The 21,892-nt window shown below is 40.8% G+C and overlaps 1 protein-coding gene across 1 annotated transcript in view; it reads left to right on the top strand.

Annotated features, from left to right (window-relative positions):
• LOC120061870 (relaxin receptor 1-like) overlaps positions 1-21,892 on the top strand; it is a 128,271-nt gene that overhangs the window by 49,938 nt on the left and 56,441 nt on the right. The gene's annotated exons all lie outside the window — the stretch shown is intronic.

Genomic DNA, 21,892 nt, shown 5'->3' with positions numbered 1-21,892 from the left:
CCCTCGGGAGAAATTCCCCATTAGAGAGTTGTATGCAATAGTTAAGCATTGTGTCACTCAAAGTGAACGTCTGCTTCTCTCAAATCTAACGTGCCTGGTATTATCACATTGTCCATTGTAGTAACTACCCAGCCTACTTCCTCACACCCCCCCCTCCACAATGGTTGAACTGTCTGTGTATAAGATAAACTTAGGGTTTTCCAACGAATGACTCTATAAACCCATCAGAGAGCTGATCCAAAACAACTCACAACAGTCGTGTTCAAGTAATGTGGTATCTGTAGAATACATCAGACTAGCTGGATTACATGGTGTCTTTTCAACTATAACCATTTCCCATAGATCTTTATTCACTACTTTAGTAGCGTCCATAGCTTCCTTGCTAATGGGATATTGTTTTGTGCAAGGTGGGGCAACACCTGTCAAACACACTGGTTCCATATCCAAAGTTCCACACGTATTTTTCTTCGTAGTCCAAATAGCATGATTCTGAACTGTAGATCCTTGCAGTTGCCTAATTGGCCACGTCACCTTTCCTTCAGAAATGTTCAATGTAGAGACAAGTTGCATAATAACATCAAGGCCTAAAATAGGTTGTTCAAATGAGCCTATCTACACCCCTGCATCAATCTTCTTTGGACCAATAGAAATTGTTTCATATCTGCCCCCCCCCCCAATCCTGTTGCTTTCATCTTCTGAGGACATATATGTTTTGCCTAAGATATGGGAACTACAGTGACTTCGGCACCCGTATCTACAAAAAAAAAATCAACTGCAAAGTTATTAACCATAATGTTCACATATATTCCATCCGATTTCATATGTACACCAGCTGAGATGGGGCGTAAGAGGGAGTAGTAGTCGCAGCATCCAGCAAACTCTGCTGCTGAGTCGGCGAGACCTTAAATTTCTGGGGCTGTTGTACTGATTCCATTTTCCCTTAGAAGACGGACCCTGCTTCTCCTGCCAACTTCTCATAAAATCACGTTTTCTTTTCCGACATTCTCGTTGCCAGTGACCAGAAATCCCGCAATAATGACATACACCAGGTTTTTATTTTGCTGAACGAATAATGTTGTTGGTTTCACTCAGAACCTGCATAACTCTGATAACCACATCTCGTGAATGCTTAAAAGTTTTTGACCATTCATCCAACTGTTTTGGAGATGATTTATGTGATTACTGTCACTAGAAGTTTATTTTTACTTCCTTTTACAGAAACCTGATCTGCCTTGCACAACTCAGTGTGAGGATAGATAGAGAACAGAGAGGCCACAGGTGGGGGTCATGTCTGACTTTTTCACCCGTGTCTCCTCCTCTACTTTGAAATGGTTCACTAGACAGTAAATTCTAAATCTCTTTCATGTTCATATGCAGAAGAGATGTTCCGTCCTTTTCCAGAGTGGTTTTCTCACATAAAAATGACATTACATTAACCCCCAAAAATATATATATATTTACATAACCCCTTTTGAGGACCCAAACCTCTTCTAGAACACAAATTGTTTTTGTAGGGCCTGGCTACCCATAAAACATATGTTCACTTCAAAAAGCTTGTTGAAGGCTTACATTAACCACACGTGTAAAAATTGTTACTCCACTCACTTCTATGCAACAAGAAGGTTTCACAAAAACAGAGGCCTCAAACCTTTTAATAGCAAACTTGACCCCCTATAATAGAGAAAGGACTTTATCCTGCCTTTATTTAACTAGGCAAGTCAGTTAAGAACAAATTCTTATTTTCAATGATGGCCTAGGAAGAGTGGGTTAACCTGTTTGGGGTGCAGCCCGACACCGATACACTTATGACAACATCCAGCTCAAGTGCAGGGCGCGAAATTCAAAATATATATTTTTTAAATATTTAACTTTCACACATTAACAAGTCCAATACAGCATATGAAAGGTACACATCTTGTGAATCCAGCCAACATGTCCGATTTTTAAAATGTTTTACAGGGAAGACACAATATGTAAATCTATTAGCTAACCACGTTAGCAAAAGACACCACTTTTCTTACTCCATCAGTTTTTTACTCCATCAGTAGCTATCACAAATTCGACCAAATAAAGATATAAATAGCCACTAACCAAGAAACAACTTCATCAGATGACAGTCTGATAACATATTTATTGTATAGCATATGTTTTGTTCGAAAAATTTGCATATTTCAGGTATAAATCATAGTTTACATTTCAGCTACAATCAGAAATTGCACCGAAAGCAGCCATAATATTTACAGACACCAACGTCAAATACCTAATTACTCATCATAAAACATTTCTGAAAAATACATAGTGTACAGCAATTGAAAGACAGGCATCTTGTGATTCCAGACAATATTTCCGATTTATCAAGTGTTTTACAGCGAAAACACAATATAGCGTTATATTAGCGTAGCCACAATAGCCAGAAACACTTGGGCGCTGACGACCAGTTCACATGCACGACAGATATTAGAAATAGCATCATAAAATGTTTCTTACTTTTGGTGATCTTCCGTCAGAATGTTGGACAAGGTGTCCTTTGTCCAGAACAGTCGTTGTTTGGATCTGGAACGGCAAATTTCCCTCTTGATTTAGCATGGGCACTTGCCAAGTGGCACGGATCTCTCCAACGTCAACAAAGTCAGAGAACGGAACACGGCAAAACTCCCGAAAAAATTTCAATCATCTGATTAAACTATATTGAAAAAACATACTTTACGATGATATGGTCACATGTATCAAATAAAATCTAAACCGGAGATGTTAGTCGTCCATAACGACAGCTAAACAGAAGGCAAATCCATGTCCCCTTTCGCGCGCTCCAGAAACAGGAAATGGACGGTCACGTCATACAAAGAGCTTTAATTCCACCTCAGACCAAGATAAACACGAAATTTCTTCTCTCACCGCCTCTTGACAACCAGGGGAAGGTGTATGAAGTGTACGTAGACTCTTACGTATCATGCCCATGTATAGGCAGGAAGTTGAACAGAGCATCGATTTCTGACATTCCACTTCCTGGTCAGGAAATGTGCTGCAGAATGAGTTCTGTTTCACTCAGAGAAATAATTCAAACGGTTTTAGAAACTAGAGAGTGTTTTCTATCCAATAGTAATAATAATATGCATATTGTACGAGCAAGAATTGAGTACGAGGCCGTTTGAAATGGGCACGATTTAACTGGCTACTCAATACTGCCCCTTGCAGCCATAAGAAGTTAACTGCCTGTTCAGGGGCAGAACGACAGATTTGTTCCTTGTCAGCTCGGGGATTCAAACTTGCAACCTTTCGGTTACTAGTCCAACGCTCTAACCACTAGGCTACCCTGCCGCCCCAAACTTGACTTGAACCTTTTAATAGAGAACAAAGGACTTGAACCTTACACATCACAGATATGTATCACTAATTGCATGCACTATTTTAGCCTGATTTGATTCTTTTAAAATGATATTGGTCTAGACTCACCCAGCAATTCTGCCAGAGTTGACCCACCCAAAGTGGGTTGCGCACAGCCTTCTCTCTTTCCTCTGGATCAACACACAGGTGATACGTTTTTCTTGTTGTTCAGACCAATTCATCCGGGTCACGGCACCAAGTGTTAGCGGTTGATGTTATTCTTCAATAACACAAACCCCAAAACAAATCAGGGGGAGAAAAATAGGTTTATTCAGAGAGGACAAATCATACATGTTATGCTGGGAGGTAGATATTCAGTCTCCCCTGTCCTCAGCTTTTCTCCACAGAACAAAGGCATAGGATGCCATTTATAACCCCCCACGTAAGTAACAAGTATCCTGCTTCAGACTCAATGTACAGACCGTAGCACATGTAGCTCTGAGTTCAGGAGTGACATTCCACAGATTCTAAACAGCTGTTCTACTGAAACCCAACTCTTATTTACATTGACAATTCCCTATGGATCGTTAATTCTAGTACTCTTGTCCTCTCATCCTCCGCGTTGTCTATTTATGTTCAACATATTCTTATACACATTGTGATCTCTACAGCGCCGTTGGCTGGTCATCATTGACCTGTCGTAGGCTTAAACACTGGTATACACTGATTTATATGGCCATGCTGGGTAAAATGCCACTTTATCTCTGTTCTTTTTTAATCTGGTCAGTAAATAAATATAATTTACAGTCCCATTCTCATTTGCTTTTAACAGTAACAAGAATTAGAACAGGCCATGGTAGAAATAGTTTAGTTACTCAGCTCTGTGGTCCTGGAATTCTCTCCTGAACGTTTAAAGATTTGATGATCAAGTCACATTGGTGGAGTTTAAACACTTGATCGATTTAAATATCATAAACTCAGCAAAAAAAGAAAAGTCCTCTCAATGTCAACTGTGTTGATTTTCAGCAAACTTAACATGTGTAAATATGTGTATGAACATAAAATTCAACAACTGAGACATAAATTGAACAAGTTCCACAGACATGTGACTAACAGAAATGGAATAATGTGTCCCTGAACAAAATAAAAAGTAACAGTCAGTATCTGGTGTGGCTACCAGCTGCATTAAGTACTGCAGTGCGTCTCCTCCTCATGGACTGCACCAGATTTGCCAGTTCTTGCTGTGAGATGTTACCCCACTCTTCCACCAAGGCACATGCAAGTTCCCGGACATTTCTGGGGGGAATGGCCCTAGCCCTCACCCTCCGATCCAACAGGTCCCAGACGTGCTCAATGGGATTGAGATCCGGGCTCTTCGCTGGCCATGGCAGAACACTGACATTCCTGTCTTGCAGGAAATCACGCACAGCACGAGCAGTATGGCTGGTGACATTGTCATGCTGGAGGGTCATGTCAGGATGAGCCTGCAGGAAGGGTACTGCATGAGGGAGGAGTAACACATAGCGTTCCCTGTAACGCACAGCGTTGAGATTGCCTGCAATGACAACAAGCTCAGTCCGATGATGCTGTGACACACTGCCCCAGACCATGACGGACCCTCCACCTCCAAATTGATCCCGCTCCAGAGGTACAGGGCTCGTAATACTCATTCCTTCAACGATAAACGCAAATCCGACCATCACCCCTGGTGAGACAAAACTGTGACACTTTTTGCTAGTCCTGTCTGGTCCAGCGACGGTGGGTTTGTGCCCATAGGCGACGTTGTTGCCGGTGATGTCTGGTGAGGACCTGCCTTACAACAGGCCTACAAGCCCTCAGCCCAGCCTCTCTCAGCCTATTGTGAACAGTCTGAGCACTGATGGAGGGATTGTGCGTTCCTGGTGTAACTCAGGCAGTTGTTGTTGCCATCCTGTACCTGTCCTGCAGGTGTAATGTTCGGATGTACCGATCCTGTGCAGGTGTTGTTATACGTGGTCTGCCACTGCGAGGACGATCAGCTGTCCGTCCTGTCTCCCTGTAGCGCTGTCTTAGGCGTCTCACAGTACGGACATTGCAATTCATTGCCCTGGCCACATCTGCAGTCCTCATGCCTCCTTGCAGCATGCCTAAGGCACGTTCATGCAGAGACCCTGGGCATCTTTTTTTTAGTGTTTTTCAGAGTCCATAGATAGAGGACACTAAAGAGGCCTAAGTTTTCACAGCTGTGACCTTAATTGCCGTCTGTAAGCTGTTAGTGTCTTAACGACCGTTCCACAGGTGCATGTTCATTAATTGTTCATGGTTCATTGAACAAGCATGGGAAACAGTGTTTAAACCCTTTACAATGAAGATCTGTGAAGTTATTTGGATTTTTACGAATTATCTTTGAAAGACATGGTCCTATTGTTTTTGCTGAATTTAGAGTGTAATTGTCTTTAGGACAGCTGTTTTTTTAGTTTTGTTGTAGCAATTGTTGTACTGTATGTGTGTCTATAGTTTTGTTCAATGTTGTCTATAGTTTTCTTCAATGTAAGTTGTGTTGTCTGAAACTTTGTTCCCCCTGCTGCTGTAGGACCAGGTCTGTCTTGAAAAGTACATTTTATTTCAATGAGATACATATATATATATATATATATATATATAAAGGTTACAATATTTTTACAAAATAAACGCCAACGGACCTGGGTAATTTTTTAAATTTAAATACCTCTTATACGGCCGTCTTTTGCCGTCTTTTTGATGTCTGTATAAGACGTCTTTTCTCTTTTCATTAACCCGGGTCAGCTGGTATTTGAAATAATATAGGCGTAATAATAAAGATGCCTTTTCACCTTCCATTCAGCACCTAAAGTGCACCTGACGTCAATGTCTGGAAAATAGGTATTTGCAAAGTCATTATGCTTACTGGGTTCAATATGTAATATGTCATCACAATACTTTGACCTGTACATCAAGCCAGGTTTTCGCAAACTCGGCTTAGGTACACTTCTATGGCAATAAATCCTTCAGAACTAACCTGATATTTACCAAATAAACTAAAGTAAAACATTATAAAAAGTAACACAATAAAATAACAATAAAAAGGCTATATACAGGGGGTACCAGTAACGAGTAAATTTGCGTGGGTACAGGTTAGTCGGGGTAATTTGTACATGTAGGTAGGGGTAAAGTGACTATGCATAGATAATAAACAGCGAGTACCAGCAGTGTAAAAACAAATGGGGATGGGGTGTCAATGTAAATAGTCCGGTTGGCCATTTGATTAATTGTTCAGCAGTCTTATGGCTTGGGGGTAGAAGCTGTTAAGGAGTCTTTTGGTCCAGACTTGGGGATCCGGTACCGCTTGCCGTGCGGTAGCAGAGAGAACAGTCTATGACTTGGGTGACTGAAGTCTTTGACAATTTTGGGGGGCTTTCCTCTGACGCCGCCTAGTATATACAGTTGAAGTCGGAAGTTTACATACACTTAGGTTGGGGTCATTAAAACTCGTTTTTCAACCACTCCACACATTTCTGGTTAACAAATTATAGTTTTGACAAGTCAGTTAGGACATCTACTTTGTGCATAACACAAGTCATTTTTCCAACAATTGTTTACAGACAAATTATTTCACTTATAATTCACTATATAACAATTCCAGTGGGTCAGAAGTTTACATACACTAAGTTGACTGTGCCTTTAAACAGCTTGGAAAATTTCAGAAAATGATGTCATGGCTTTAGAAGCTTCTGATAGGCTAATTGACCTAATTTGAGTCAATTGGAGGTGTACCTGTGGATGTATTTCAAGGCCTACCTTCAAACTCAGTGCCTCTTTGCTTGACATCATGGGAAAATTAAAATAAATCAGCCAAGACCTAAGAAAAAAAGTTGTAGACCTCCACAAGTCTGGTTCATCCTTGGGAGCCATTTCCAAACGCCTGAAGGTACCACGTTCATCTGTACAAACAATAGTACGCAAGTATAAACACCGTGGGATTACACAGCCGTCATACCGCTCAGGAAGGAGACGCGTTCTGTCTCCTAGAGATGAACGTACTTTGGTGCGAAATATGATAAATATGATGAATATTTATTTCCTCTTTTCACATCATGGAACCATAATATTAATTGGACTTCATCATTACATAAACACAGAGAGGCTACCTGTAAATAACACTATGTAAATACAATAACATCTGGCCATTACTGCCACCTTACATTACAGAATTCAATACAACATAACTTGTAAGATCATAGACATACAGTACCAGTCAAAAGTTTGGACAAACCTTTACAAGTGTTTTTCGTTCTTTTTACTTTTTACTATCTTTTTACTTTTTTACGGTTGTGAGGCCGGTTGGACATACTGCCAAATCTTCTAAAACAACGTTGGAGGTGGCTTATGGTAGAGAAATTAACATTACATTATCTGGCAACAGCTCTGGTGGACATTCCTGTAGTCAGCATGCCAATTGCACGCTCCCTCAAAACTTCAGACATCTGTGGCATTGTGTTGTGTGACAAAACTGCACATTTTAGAGTGGCCTTTTATTGTCCCCAGCACAAGGTGCACCTGTGAAATGATCATGCTGTTTAATCAACTTCATGATATGCCACACCTGTCAGGTGGATGGATTATCTTGGCAAAGCTGAAATGCTCACTAACATGGATCTAAACAAATTTGTGCATCTGTCTTGGCCTTACAGCATCTATCTAAGTGGTTTTGGGTCAGTTTGTGAATTTTAGCATCTTCCCCTGTTTGTCAATTTCTTGCATTACCAGCTCCACGGGATAGCTGGCCTCAGTCTTTAATAAAGCATCTGAAAAGATAATCAGATCAGTCTCCAGCCGTGTCACCTGCTGTTTTAGTTAAAAAAATGTAAAACCTCTTGCCAGAGTTGAAGTGTTGTCAAGATCCTCAACGTGGCCTAGTCATTGTACTGATTCATGACACCTCTCCCAACATGATTAATTTGAGTGATTTTCAAAGGCGGCACTTACACAGTTCAACATCTAGGACACAGTTCAACATCTAGGACACAGTTCAACATCTAGGACACAGTTCAACATCTAGTTTTGATTTACATTTGGTTGAGTTGTCAACTATTATGAATTCAATGTGAAATTAAAAAAATCCCCACATCATTGGATTCACTTTCCAGCCTAGGTTTAATCTGTACTATGACGGTGGATATTGCTTGTCCGCCTGCCGCTAACTACAGCAGGATTGTAACTGAGCGTGCATGTCGCAGATGGCTAATGGAACACCGAACTCTTCGTTGAGACAATGCTGGAAAATCAATTCATGGGCTGGTCTGTGCTACATTTTCATTTGTGCCGAAATCAAAACAAAAAAAAGGTTATCTTGCAAATTCAGCAGGCTCTGGTGTGAAATAGGCTTTTAGAAGTGCAACTCTCATTTGATTACTTCTCCTTAATGCCGCCTTTGGTGTGTTTATCAATGCACAAGCACCTTTTCCCCACACTCCTATCGCTCCTTCTTCTGTGGAACAGCTTGCGTTGTGACCATAGAAATAATCCATAGAAGGGTTTTGGAACCTCTAACCCTGGCAATTTTGGGGAAGGGCATTTTCCTCTTTCAGCATGAAAATGCACCCGTGCACAAAGTGAGGTCCCTACAGAAAGATGGGTGTGGAAGAACTTGACTGGCCTGCACAGAACTCTGACCTCAACCCCATCGAACACCTTTGGGATGAATTGGAACACCAACTGCGAGCCAGTCAGTCACGTAGTGCAGTGGCGGTTCTAGCTTGTATGGCTCCTTGGGCGAACCCCCTCTTCAGGCCCCCCCCCTCACAAAAAAAAACATTCTGCACTAACTGTCATTTTTATTTAGACATTTGGAACAACACATAAATAATCATAACATTTAAAACTATATAAACAAAAATATATACAAAAATAAGGCTCATATATATCAAAAAGATGTAACAAAGACAAATAGAAACAAATTTGTGTTGATTTGGCACTTGAGCATCAATACATTACCCATCCCCCGACACTGTCAACCAAGAGTCAAGACTAAACCAATTCACCTTGTTGGTGTGCAGACTGGTTTTATATTATTCTTAACGATTTCGCACAAACCAGAAAAAAATGCAACAATATGTCTGTGAAACTATATATTCACAGTATTATGAATGAATTGTGGTTTATTTGGTAGCATTGCGTAGTGTGACTGATTTTACTAATTGCATTAGTACTGTAAACAGTTGTGATGTGCGCTATTTGATAGATTCCCCTGCCCCCCCTACCTCGGGCTTCCAGTGGGGAGACCTGAGGTCAACCTTCCCCCGCCCCCCTCCCCATCTTGTACTTCTGAGTGGGAGACCTTCCCAGGCAGTAGCCTGCCTAGCTCACAAACTAGAATCAGGGTGCCCACTCCGACAAGGTTACATGACCCACAGTCCCACAAGGTGACATGTGACGTGACGTGCAAATGAGCGATAGAAAACCGATGGCGCAAATGTCACCATTACGATTTTTTTGGTGTGCGGGTGCCCCGTGCCACCCCCGGCAAGATGCCGCCCTGGGCGGCTGCCCATGTCGCCAATAGCTAAATCCGCCACTGATGTAGTGTTAATTTTACGGACACTGTATATTTAACATTAGTTATCTTTTTTCATTGTTTTTAGTCCCATCCTTCAGCTACCCTTAACTCTTCCCATCTATCCTTGAAAACCATCCAGTTTGGATTTATAATTGCCATATATTTTTCAACTGTGCTGTTTAACAAAAGTTCTGCACCTTTCTATTCTCAGTTTCTACAGATTGTAAATTTAAGATAAATATTTACTAAGAGTATTATTATAATATATGATCAATTGACTACGGCTTTTCAAGTCACCCAGCAGTGCTATTTGCAGAGTTAGCTTCAGGTAAATGTTGCAATTCTTAAGCCATTCCTGAACCTGCGACCAAAAATACTCCCTGTTAACCCACGACTGCGTGGCTAAACACGACTCCAACACCATCATTAAGTTTGCTGACGACACAACAGTGGTGGGCCTGATTACCGACAACGATGAGATATGCTATAGGGAGGAGGTCAGAGACACTGCCAGGACAACAACCTCTCCCTCAATGTGAGCAAGACAAAGGAGCTGATCGTGGACTACAGGAAAAGGCGGGCCGAACAGGCCCCCATTAACATCGACGGGGCTGTAGTGGAGCGGGTCAAGAGTTTCAATTTCCTTGGTGTCCACAACACCAACAAACTATCATGGTCCAAACACACCAAGACAGTCGTGAAGAGGGTACGACAACACCGTTTCCCCTTCATGAGACTGAAAAGATTTGGCATGGGTCCCCAGATCCTCAAACAGTTCTACAGCTGCACCATCGAGAGCATCCTGACTTGTTGCATCACCGCCTCTTATGGAAACTGCTCGGAATTTGACCGTAAGGCGCTACAGAGGGTAGTACGTACGTCCCAGTACATCACTGGGGCCAAGCTTCCTGCCATCCATGACCTACAGTTGAAGTTGGAAGTTTACATACACCTTAGCCAAATACATTTAAACTCAGGTTTTCACAATTCCTGACATTTAATCCTAGTAAAAATTCCCTGTTTTAGGTCAGGATCACCACTTTTTTTAAGAATGTGAAATGTCAGAATAATTGTAGAGAGAATGATTTATTTCAGCTTTTATTTCTTTCATCACATTCCCAGTGGGGCAGAAGTTTACATACACTCAATTAGTTTTTGGTAGCATTGCTTAACTTGGGTCAAACGTTTCGGGTAGCCTTCATCAAGCTTCCCACAATAAGTTGGGTGAATTTTGGCCCATTCCTCCAGACAGAGCTGGTGTAATGGAGTCAGGTTTGTAGGCCTCCATGCTCGCACACACTTTTTCAGTTCGGCCCACAAATGTTCGATAGGAATGAGGTCAGGGCTTTGTGATGGCCACTCCAATACCTTGACTTTGTTGTCCTTAAGCCATTTTGCCACAACTTTGGAAGTATGCTTGGGGTCATTGTCCATTTGGAAGAACCATTTGCGACCAAGCTTTAACTTCCTGACTGATGTCTTGAGATATTGCTTCAATATATCCACATAATTTTCCTCATGATGCCATCTATTTTGTGAAGTGCACCTGTCCCTCCTGCAGCAAAGCACCCCCACAACATGATGCTACCACATCCGTGCTTCATGTTCTGGATGGTGTTCTTCGGCTTGCAAGCCTCTCCCTTTTTCCTCCAAACATAGCGATGGTCATTGTGGCCAAAGAGTTCTATTTTTGTTTCATCAGACCAGAAGACATTTCTCCAAAAAGTACGATCTTTGTCCCCATGTGCAGTTGCAAACCGTATTCTGGCTTTTTTATGGCGGTTTTGGAGCAGTGGCTTCTTCCTTGCTGAGCAGCCTTTCAGGTTATGTCGATATAGGACTCGTTTTACTGTGGATATGGATACTCTTGTACCTGTTTCCTCCAGCATCTTCACAAGGTCCTTTGCTGTTGTTCTGGGATTGATTTGCACTTTTCGCACCAAAGTATGTTCATCTCTAGGAGACAGAACGCGTCTCCTTCCTGAGCGGTGGGACGGCTGCGTGGTCCCATGGTGTTTATACTTGTGTACTATTGTTTGTACAGATGAACGTGGCACCTTAAGGCGTTTGGAACCAGACTGGAACCAGGATGAACCAGACTTGTGGAGGTCTACAATTCTTTTTCTGAGGTCTTGGCTGATTTCTTTTGATTCTTTGAGATTTTCCAAGCTGTTTAAATGCACAGTCAACTTAGTGTATGTAAACTTCTGACCCACTGGAATTGTGATACAGTGAATTATAAGTGAAATAATCTGTCTGTAAACAATTGTTGAAAAAATTACTTGTGTCATGCACAAAGTAGATGTCCTAACCGACTTGCCAAAACTATAGTTTGTTAACAAGAAATTTGTGGAGTGGTTGAAAAACGAGTTTTAATGACTCCAACCTAAGTGTATGTAAACTTCCGACTTCAACTGTATCTGGCCAGACTCAAGCAGGTTTTCCTTTAGGATTTTGCCTGTGCTTAGCTCCATACCGTTTCTTTTCATCCTGAAAATCTCCCCGGTCTTTGCCGTTATCAAGCATACCGGTACCATGATGCAGCTACCACCATGCTTGAAAATCAGGAGTGATGTGTTGTTGGATTTGCTCCAAACACAAGGCTTTGCATTTAGGACAAAAAGTGTATTCCTTTGCCATTTTGTTTTTTTGCAGTATTACTTGTTGCATGTTTAGAAATATTTTGTATTCGGTATAATTGTATTCTTTTCACTGTCAGTTACAGTAGATTATTATTGTGGAGTCACTACAATGTTATTGATCCATCCTCAGTTTCCTTCCTGCCCTGCAGCTCAGTTCTAAAGGACGACTATCTTTGATGTGTCTGGGTGGTTTAATACATCATCCACGGCATAATTATTAACTTGACCATGCTTAATGTGATATTTCTTGTCTAATTTGTTATTGTTACTCATCTACCAATCGTTGCCCTTCTTTATGAGGCTTTTGAAATGCTCCCTGGTCTTTGTAGTAATCATTCAAAATTCAGGTCAACCCCAAATGATTTAACATAGCGAGTCCATGTAATTTATGTAATTTGTTATGCCAAACCTTACTCCTAAACAAATTTTGGCTTGCCTAAGCATAAGGGGTGAATACTTATGAAACTACTATCTTAGGACACATTTGTATTATGTTCTTTTCACTTTGGCATTATAGAGTATTTTGTGTAGATCAATGACAAAAAAAAAATCACAATTAAATCTATTTCAATCCCATTTTGTAATGCAACAAAATCCAAGGGGGGTGAATATTTATGATACCAACTGTAAGCGGCTATTTTCGGGCTTCTAGGGAGATTCAGTTTGGTAAATGAGAGGGAAGGCTGCTGAGCCTGGTACACCCCTAACCCGGTCTCTTCGGAATAGACAGGTTTGCCTGCTACTAAGGATTGTGAGAAATGTGTAAATCTAAATTTTTTGACCATTGTGTCAATATTGCTCATTGGACCACCTGATTCATCTGTAAATAAAAGCACTATGACTTCTACAAGGTCCCTATTTTACGGACCGACAAACGACTATCTAGATCCGCTGTCACTGCACCGTTCCCACCTGCTCTCAAATCCACTTCTCTAACTCCCCTCCTCCATATTCTAAGCCCCCTCACTCCCCACTTTCAGAGAAGTAGTGTTCCTCCAGCTCTACAGAATCCCAATGGGCTGTGGAAGGGGTGGCCCAATTGTTTGCAACACCTGGAGAAACTGTATATAATAAGTAAACACAAGAAGCCACGTCTGTTTTAGAAGATGACCATCTGGGGCTACCTTTCAGCTAAGCCTCCTGGGCTGATCCAGCATCTATTGCCAGTCTGCCAGACTTATCACCATCTTGTCCAGGTAGACTACAAAGCAGGATCATTGGCAGACCTAGACCCTAGACCCTGTCATTCTGAATGAGCCAAGACGTCCGACAATCGTTTCGATCTAAGAATTTGCACACACTGTGGAAATGTTGTCTGGGAATGCAAAATCGTGGCATAAGATGACTAAAATCATACAGTCTGCGCGAACCTTCATCTCCCAAACACGGTGGGATTGATTTGAGATCGGCACACGATTGTCGAAATTCCTCCCCTTTGCTCGTTGATGAGTCCGAACCAAATTGGAAGAAGGCAGGCAGGGGAGCCTTCTTTCTTTATTTTGCTAAAATACTCCTGCATAATTTCAAAGCTGAATCACCCTTTTCCCTTGAACTTCATCCTCTTCTTTCAAGTCGTTTTCATCTCCCCTTTCTTCTGAGTGCTGTACTCTCTCATCCTAGCCGCCAGAGAGCCTCTGAAGGAGGTAGAGTGCATATAATCATAATTTGTCAAATGGTGGCTCGCATCGGCTGTTAGATACTAGATAATTATGATTCATGTCTGGTGGCTGTTTGCGTCAGTTTCTGCAAGTATCATAAAAACTATTTTGTTTTACTTTATGCATGGTAGTATTCTTTGACAAATGTGCTTGGGAAATGTCTCGTCAGTGCAGAGGACTACGAGGCTTAGCAGGCGGCCGTCTGCGCGACACAGATAGATGGTCTTGTTCCTAACAGTTGGGGAAAGTAGAAAAGTCATCCCCATGGCGGTTGGGTGTGTAAGTGTACGTGTTCATGAAAGTGTGTGTGTGATTGAGTGTGTGTATCCTGTGTTTGTTTGCAAGAGGCAGACACCTTGAGGGTAACAACATTGTTTGAGCTTTTTCAGACCTCAGCAGCTATTCATGTTGGGCTTCAGCCATCGAAATGTTAGGAGGCCATCTGCAATCTTTAACCCTCTAGAATCTAAGCCCTATCTAAGCGGCGGGGGGGTTCTACATAAATATCTTTCACTGGACTTAGCGCTCTCGCTCTCTCTGCAAACTTAATAGAACACAATAATACAGTCACTGTTTGTAGGGCCCTATAAAATCTGCGATACGGAGAGCATGGACGGAATCATGAAATCCATACATTCAAACGGAATTCAACAATATAAAAAAAACAACGTTTTGAACTTTGTAGGAAATCAACTAAATGTATTGAACTTATTGGAACATTTATAAATGTGCCCAAGATAAACATGACATGAATTAAATGGATCAGTGATTTGTATTTTCCTTCAACTTTCTGAAGAAGCAATGGCACAGGAATGCCCCTGTCTGTGTTAGCGAATTTGCCTACCAATATGTGTAGCCCGTAGCGATGATGCTAATAACAACCATCTTCTGATAGAGGAAAACGCTTTCCCAAAAACCTTCTCAATTAAATGTTAAGGATAATGCTTTCCCAAAAACCTTCTCAATTAAATGGTAAGGATAATGCTTTCCCAAAAACCTTCTCAATTAAATGTTAAGGATAATGCTTTCCCAAAAACCGTCTCAATTAAATGTTAAGGATAATGCTTTCCCAAAAACCTTCTCAATTAAATGTTAACTACAAAGTAGTCTATGCCTACCTGGCAGAATATTGTGAGTATCTATGGATTTTTACAGGAATAAATGAAACAGTACTATATATCAGTTATTAAATGGTGGCCTTTGCCTGCCATTAAGCATACAGCAAAAGTTAATATCATTACCTTGTCAATTGATTATTTCAAAAAACACATGCACATGCTAATATGTTCAATAGTTTTGCCTGGCACCATACAGGAGAATGTCAGGAGAACAAAATGTGCTCATCTTTTACTATTTTCAGACTTACAGCTGGTGAAAATTCACAGTGTTTAAAAAAAATCTGTTAATTACTAATCCTGAATGTACCATTCTGTCATTGGAATGTACGTTTGGGATGACACTCCTGTCACCATTCATACTGGAAAAACGTTGGGAAGTTTGTGGCCTATTTTATGTGGGCCAATATACTAGCCAACTACTGTTTTGACGAAATTAAAGAGGACCCGAACCAACTCATTTTGGGTCGGGTTGGGTTCCTCAGTGTCTGCCTGTAGTTAATGTACTCTATTTTACTCATAAACAGCTCATAGGAGCATTGTAATAGCCTAGTCTGAGCAAAGGTAGTGTGTGTGTGTTTGTGTGTGTGTAATTGTTTTCCTACCTTATCAGGACCCCAATGTCCTAACAATTCACCCAAATGTCCTGACAAGTAAGGAAAAAAACAACTTGTGTGTATCTGTGCATCCAAGATATGAGTCACATTCATATTTCACCCAAAATAGAATGCAGATAAAAGTTTGAAATGCGAAGAGAATTACCCGCAAACTCTTCTTGGGGCCATTTGTTATGCTCTTAATATATAAACTACCGTTCAAAAGTCTGGGGTCACTTAGAAATGTCCTTGTTTTTGAAAGAAAAGCACATTTTCAGTTTCTTCGCAATTTCTCGCATGGAATAGCCTTCATTTCTTAGAACAAGAATAGACTGACGAGTTTCAGAAGAAAGTTCTTTGTTTCTGGCCATATTGAGCCTGTAATCGAACCCACAAATGATGATGCTCAAGATACTCAACTAGTCTAAAGAAGGCCAGTTGTATTGCTTCTTTAAATCAGAACAACAGTTTTCAGCTGTGCTAACATAATTGCAGAAGTGTTATCTAATGATCAATTAGCCTTTTAAAACGATAAACTTGGATTAGCTAACACAACGTGCCATTGGAAGACAGGAGTGATGGTTGCTGATAACGGGCCTCTGTACACCTATGTAGATATTCCATACATTTTTTTAAAATTAAAATATCAAAAAACAGCCTGTGACAGCTACAAAAGTAATTTACAACATTAACAATGTCTACACTGTATTTCTGATCAATTTGATGTTATTTTAATGGACAAAAAAATGTGCTTTTCTTTCAAAAACAAGGATATTTCTAAGAAACCCCAAACCTTTGAACGGTAGGGTGTGTCTTTTATTTTCGGGTTTGTGAATAAAAGATTTGATCATGTAATTAGAAATGATATGTCTATGCAGCTTATATTGGAAGGATACAGCAGCAGTTTCAACTACTGGAGCAGTTGATGAGGTAGATACAGTCGAAGTCGGAAGTTTACATACACTTAGGTTGGAGTCATTAAAACTCGTTTTGCAACCACTCCACAAATTTCTTGTTAACAAACTATAGTTTTGGCAAGTCGGTTAGGACACCTACTTTGTGCATGACACAAGTAATTTTTCCAACAATTGTTAGACAGATTATTTCACTTATAATTCACTGTATAACAATTCCAGTGGTTCAGAAGTTTACATACACTAAGTTGACTGTGTATTTAAACAGCTTGGAATGTTCCAGAAAATTATGTCATGGCTTTAGAAGCTTCTGATCGGCTATTTGACATCATTTCAGCCAATTGGAGGTGTACCTGTGGATGTATTTCAAGGCCTACCTTCAAACTCAGTGCCTCTTTGCATGGCATCATGGGAAAAAAAATAAAAAATCAGCCAAGACCTCAGAAAAGAAATGTAGACCTCCACAAGTCTGGTTCATCCTTGGAAGCCATTTCCAAATGCCTGAAGGTACCACGATCATCTGTACAAACATAGTTCGCAAGTATAAACACCATGGGACCACGCAGCCGCCATACCGCTCAGGAAGGAGACGCATTCTGTCTCCTAGAGATGAACGTACTTTGGTGCGAAAAGTGCAAATCAATTCAAGAACAACAGCAAAGGACCTTGTGAAGATGCTGGAGGAAACGGGTACAAAAGTATCTATATCCACAGTAAAAACGAGTTCTATATCGACATAACCTGAAAGGCCGCTCAGCAAGGAAGAAGCCACTGCTCCAAAACCGCCATAAAAAAGCCAGACTACGGTTTGCAACTGCACATGGGGACAAAGATTGTACTTTTTGGAGAATTGTCTTCTGGTCTGATGAAACAAAAATAGAACTGTTTGGCCATAATGAAGCACAGGGGTGGCATCATGTAGTGGGGGTGCTTTGCTGCAGGAGGGACTGGTGCACTTCACTGAATAGATGGCATCATAAAGAGGAAAAGCATGTGGATGTATTGAAGCAACATCTCAAGACATTAGGAAGTTAAAACGTGGGTCTTCCAAATGGACAACGACACCAAGCATACTTCCAAAGTTGTGGAAAAATGGCTTAAGGACAACAAAGTCGAGGTATTGGAGTGGCCATCACAAAGCCCTAACCTCAATCTCATAGAAAATTTGTGGGCAGAACTGAAAAAACATGTGCTAGCAAGGAGGCCTACAAACCTGACTCCGTTACACCAGCTCTGTCAGGAGGAATGGGCCAAAATTCACCCAACTTATTGTGCGAAGCTTGATGAAGGCCACTCGAAAAATTTGACCCAAGTTAAACAATTTAAAGGCAATGCTACCAAATACTAATTGAGTGTATGTAAACTTCTGCCCCACTGGGAATGTGATGAAATAAATTAAAGCTGAAATAAATAATTATCTCTATTATTCTGACATTTCACATTCTTAAAATAAAGTAGTGACCCTAACTGACCTAAGACAGGGAATTTTTACTAGGATTAAATGTCAGGAATTGTGAAAAACTGAGTTTAAATGTATTTGGCTAAGGTGTATGTAAACTTCCGACATCAACTGTATTTACATGTAGGCAGGGATAAGGAGAAAGTGACTGGTAGCAGGATTAATAATAAAGCAACTGGTAGCAGGATTCCTGCTGCAGGAATGTATACATACTCATGGTAATATACTACTGATAAAATATGCATGTAAACAGGAATAATAGTGACAAATAGATGGATACTCATGGTAATGGAAATCAATAATAATTTAACAGCATAGTAGTGGTAGTAATACATCTAAACAATAATCATTTTAGCAATAGCGTAGGTGTGTTTGGATGGGCATAGTCAGTGGGAGAGGTAGAGCAGTAGTTCTTAGCCATTTAACAGGCTTATGGCCAGGGGATAGAGTCTTCTGCAAATGCTTTGGCCTTTCTCAGACACTGCCTGGCATGCATCTTGGATGGCTGGAAGATCACCCCCAGTGATGTGCTGGGCCGTCCTCACCACCCTTTGTAGTGTCTTCTGAGCGAGTGCGGTGCAGTTGCCATACCAGACGGTGATACATCCAGTCAGGATGCTCTCAATGGTGCAGCTGTAAAATTTCCTGAGGATCTGAGTGGCCATGTCAAATGGTTTCCGCTTCCTGAGGGAGACTAGGCGCTGCCAAGCTTTCTTCACGACACAGAGGAACTTGAAGCTTTTGAACGTCTCCATTGCGGCCATAATTTCTTCCCGTGGGCATATAATATTAAAACAACGATTATGGAGAGTCTTACACACATCCAAACTTTTCACAGTAGCTGGACAAAGATCCAATATAAATAGAAAGGGAGAATGTCCACTCAATGGCCTCCCGAGTGGCGAACTAAGGCATTGCATTGCTAGAGGCGTCACTACAGTCCCGGGTTCGATCCCAGGCTGTCGCAGCCGGTCGGGATCGGGAGACCCATGAGGCGGAGCACAATTGGCCCAGCATTGTCCGGGTTAGGGGAGGGTTTGGCCGGCCGGGATGTCCTTGTCCCATCACGCTCCAGCGACTCCTTGTGGCGGGCCGGGCGCATGCACGCTGACTTTGGTTGCCAGGTGTATGGTGTTTCCCCTGACACATTGGTGCGGCTGGCTTCCGGGTTAAGCGAGCAGTGTGGCTTGGCAGGGTCGTGTTTTAGAGGACGAGTTTCAGTGATGGGACAAGACTAACTACCGATTGGATATCACGAAATAGGGGAAAACCTTCTTACAGATCACATTCACACTTCTCCATGGATGTTCTCACCACAAAACCAGGACAGTGATTAATTCTAGTAAATTTGGTTTTATAGGGGGCGCTGTTTTCACTTTGGGAAAAAATCGTGCCCAAATTAAACGGCCTCGTACTCTGTTCTAGATCATACAATATGCATATTATTATTACTATTGGATAGAAAACACTGAAGTTTCTAAAACTGTTTGAATTATATCTGTGAGTAAAACAGAACTCATTTGGCAGCAAACTTCCAGACAGGAAGTGAAAATTCTGAAAATGGGGCTCTGTGTCAGGGCCTGCCTATTCAACTGGCTTATATTTATGGATGTATGCACTTCATACGCCTTCCACTAGATGTCAACAGGCAGTAGAAGGTTGAATGGGGTGTCTAGCTTGATGTGAGGCCGAATGAGAGCTTTTGGAGTGACAGGTCCGCTCTTTTGTCAGTTTTCAACTGTGCACAGGGGAACTCCACATTGTCTTCTGAAATGCGTTACGTATACACGGCGAAATGCTCCGGCTCTGATTTTATTGGATACATATGAGAAAAACATCAAAGTAGGATTTTCAACCGAGTTTGACCAGTTTATTCAACGTTTATTGGGACTTTTGGAATTTTTCGTTCCAGGCGCAACGATTTCTTGGACATGTGCCCTCCACATGGCTAGCCAAAGTTGCTAATTCGACAGAAGAAATGGACATTCTAAAACCAAACAACGATTTATTCTGGAACTAGGACTCCTTGCACAACATTCTGATGGAAGATCATCAAAAGTAAGAGAATATTTATGATGTTATTTCGTATTTTTGTGTTTTATGTTGGCTCCAACAAGGCGGAGAATTGTAGGGCGCTGTCTCACAATATTGCATGCTGTATGTTGTACTAAAGTTATTTAAAAAAATCTAACACAGCGGTTGCATTAAGAACCAGTGTATCTTTCATTTGCTGTACAACATGTATTTTTTAGGAAAGTTTATGATGAGTTCTTTGGTTAGATTAGGTGACTGTCCAAAATATCTCCTGATAATTTGGTGCATTGTGGCTACGTATTCACAATGTAAAACCACGATCTGTAGCTCTAAATATTCACATTTTCGAACAAAACATAAATGTATTGTATAACATGATGTTATAAGACTGTCATCTGATGAAGTTGTCCAAAGGTTAGTGATTAATTTTCTCTATTTCTGGGTTTTGTGAAAGCTATGTTGGCAGTGAATAAATGGCGTTGTGTGTTTGGCTATTGTGGTGAGCTAATATAAATATATATTGTGTTTTCGCTGTAAAACACTTAAAAAATCAGAAATATTGGCTGTATTCACAAGATGTTTATCTTTCATTTGCTGTACACCATGTATTTTTCATAAATGTTTTATGATGAGTATTTATGTATTTCACGTTGCTCTCTGTAATTATTCTGGCTGTTTTGGTGCTATTTGTGATGGTGGCTGCAATGTAAAACTACGATTTATACCTCAAATATGCACATTTTCGAACAAAACATAAATGTGTTTTGTGTATAACATGTGTATAACATGATGTTATAAGACTGTCATCTGATGAAGTTGTTCAAGGTTAGTGATTAATTTTATCTCTATTTGTGGGTTTTGTGAAAGCTACCTATGCGGTGGAAACATGGTGAAAACATGGCGTTGTGTGGCGTTGTGTGTTTGGCTATTGTGGTGAGCTAATATAAATATATATTGTGTTTTCGCTGTAAAACATTTTAAAAATCGGAAATGATGGCTGGATTCACAAGACGTTTATCTTTCATTTGCTGTATTGGACTTGTGATTTCATGAAATTATATTATATGATATCCCTGTCGCGTTAGGCTATGCTAGTCAGCTTTTTTGATGAGGAGGATCCCGGATCCGGGAGGGAGACTCGTTAGAGGTTAATAAAATTATACGAAAAACAAGCAATCTGTTTTTTTAACAATAAATACATGTCAAATGTAATGATATCATAAAATCGCCAGCATAAAAAAAGACAATGCATTGCCTTCATTATAGTAGGCCTAGCGTAAGGGTAGCCTACAGAGGGTTTTGTTACAGGAGAATATGAGGTTCACCGGTATTCACCGAGGTTCTCATCTCTCGTTTCATGATGGGAATGGACACATTTAGCCTACATCATGGAGGGGTTTTACGCATGTCCAAGGCATGGCTAAAATAATGTAGGCCTGCCTACAATACGTTGATAAAAAGGGAATGTCAGCTCACTGTTTTGCTCCTCTCAAACTTTATATTTTAATATAGTTTGGGTGATTTAAGATTTATTTCCGTTCGGTCTCATGACCAAAACACTTTATCAACGGTCTTGACTAGCCTACTTGATTACATT

This window comes from Salvelinus namaycush, chromosome 17 (assembly GCF_016432855.1).
Source record: "Salvelinus namaycush isolate Seneca chromosome 17, SaNama_1.0, whole genome shotgun sequence".
NCBI lineage: Eukaryota > Metazoa > Chordata > Actinopteri > Salmoniformes > Salmonidae > Salvelinus > Salvelinus namaycush.
Note: the sequence above shows the minus strand (reverse complement) of the source record. Positions and strands in the feature narration are given on the sequence as shown.